Genomic DNA, 2,484 nt, shown 5'->3' with positions numbered 1-2,484 from the left:
ATCTCTATATTCCCTCTGTGTCCCATCTCTATATTCCCTGTGTCCCATTTCTATATTCCCTCTGTGTCCCATCTCTATATTCCCTCTGTGTCCCATCTCTATATTCCCTGTGTGTCCCCTCTCTATATTCCCTGTGTCCCATCTCTATATTCCCTCTGAGTCCCATCTCTATATTCCCTGTGTCCCATCTCTATATTCCCTGTCTCCCATCTCTATATTCCCTGTGTCCCATCTCTATATTCGCTCTGTGTCCCATCTCTATATTCCCTCTGTGTCCCATCTCTATATTCCCTGTGTGTCCCATCTCTATATTCCCTGTGTCCCATCTCTATATTCCCTGTGTCCCATCTCTATATTCCCTCTGTGTCCCATCTCTGTATTCCCACTGTGTCCCATCTCTGTATTCCCTGTGTGTCCCATCTCTATATTCCCTGTGTGTCCCATCTCTATATTCCCTTTGTCCCATCTCTATATTCCCTGTGTCCCTTCTCTATATTCCCTCTGTGTCCCATCTCTATATTCCCTCTGTGTCCCATCTCTATATTCCCTCTGTGTCCCATCTCTATATTCCCTCTGTGTCCCATCTCTATATTCCCTGTGTCCCATCTCTATAATCCCTCTGTGTCCCATCTCTATATTCCCTCTGTGTTCCATCTCTATATTCCCTCTGTGTCCCACCTCTATATTCCCTGTGTGTCCCCTCTCTATATTCCCTGTGTGTCCCCTCTCTATATTCCCTCTGTGTCCCATCTCTATATTCCCTCTGTGTCCCCTCTCTATATTCCCTGTGTGTCCCCTCTCTATATTCCCTGTTTGTCCCCTCTCTATATTCCCTGTGTGTCCCCTCTCTATATTCTCTGTGTGTCCCATCTCTATATTCCCTGTGTCCCATCTCTATATTCCCTCTGTGTCCCATCTCTTTATTCCCTCTGTGTCCCATCTCTATATTCCCTCTGTGTCCCATCTCTATATTCCCTGTGTCCCATCTCTATATTCCCTGTGTCCCATCTCTATATTCCCTCTGTGTCCCATCTCTATATTCCCTGTGTCCCATCTCTATAATCCCTGTGTCCCATCTCTATATTCCCTGTGTCCCATCTCTATATTCCCTGTGCCCCTTCTCTATATTCCCTCTGTGTCCCATCTCTATATTCCCTGTGTCCCATCTCTATATTCCCTGTGTCCCATCTCTATTTTCCCTGTGTCCCATCTCTATATTCTTTCTGTGTCCCATCTCTATATTCCCTGTGTGTCCCTTCTCTATATTCCCTCTGTGTCCCATCTCTATATTCCCTCTGTGTCCCATCTCTATGTTCCCTGTGTCCCATTTCTATATTCCCTGTGTCCCATCTCTATATTCCCTCTGTGTCCCATCTCTATATTCCCTGTGTCCCATCTCTATATTCCCTGTGTCCCATCTCTATATTCCCTGTATCCCATCTCTATTTTCCCTGTGTCCCATCTCTATATTCCCTCTGTGGCCCATCTCTATATTCCCTCTGTGTCCCATCTCTATATTCCCTCTGTGTCCCATCTCTATATTCCCTCTGTGTCCCATCTCTATGTTCCCTCTGTGTCCCATCTCTTTACTCCCTGTGTCCCATCTCTATATTCCCTGTGTCCCTTCTCTATATTCCCTGTGTCCCATCTCTATATTCCCTGTGTCCCATCTCTATATTCCCTGTGTCCCATCTCTATATTCCCTGTGTCCCATCTCTATATTCCCTGTGTCCCATCTCTATATTCCCTCTGTGTCCCATCTCTATATTCTCTGTGTCCCATCTCTAAATTCCCTGTGTCCCATCTCTATATTCCCTGTGTCCCATCTCTATATTCCCTGTGTCCCATCTCTATATTCCCTGTGTCCCATCTCTATATTCCCTGTGTCCCATCTCTATATTCCCTGTGTCCCATCTCTATATTCCCTCTGTGTCCCATCTCTATATTCTCTGTGTCCCATCTCTAAATTCCCTGTGTCCCATCTCTATATTCCCTCTGTGTCCATCTGTATTCCATGTGTGTCCCATCTCTATATTCCCTGTGTCCCATCTCTATATTCCCTGTGTCCCATCTCTATATTCCCTGTGTCCCGTCTCGATATTCCCTGTGTCCCATCTCTATATTCCCTCCCATCTCTATATTCCCTCTGTGTCCTATCTCTATATTCCCTGTGTCCCATCTCTATATTCCCTCTGTGTCCCATCTCTATTTTCCCTCTGTGTCCCATCTCTATATTCCCTGTGTCCCATCTCTATATTCCCTCCCATCTCTATATTCCCTCTGTGTCCCATCTGTATATTCCCTGTGTCCCATCTCTATATTCACTGTGTCCCATCTCTATATTCCCTGTGTCCCATCTCTATATTCCCTGTGTCCCATCTCTATATTCCCTGTGTCCCATCTCTATTTTCCCTGTGTCCCATCTCTATATTCCCTCTGTGTCCCATCTCTATATTCCCTCTGTGTCCCATCTCTATATTCCCT

This window comes from Taudactylus pleione, unplaced genomic scaffold (assembly GCF_031769625.1).
Source record: "Taudactylus pleione unplaced genomic scaffold, aTauple2 ptg001244l, whole genome shotgun sequence".
NCBI lineage: Eukaryota > Metazoa > Chordata > Amphibia > Anura > Myobatrachidae > Taudactylus > Taudactylus pleione.
Note: the sequence above shows the minus strand (reverse complement) of the source record.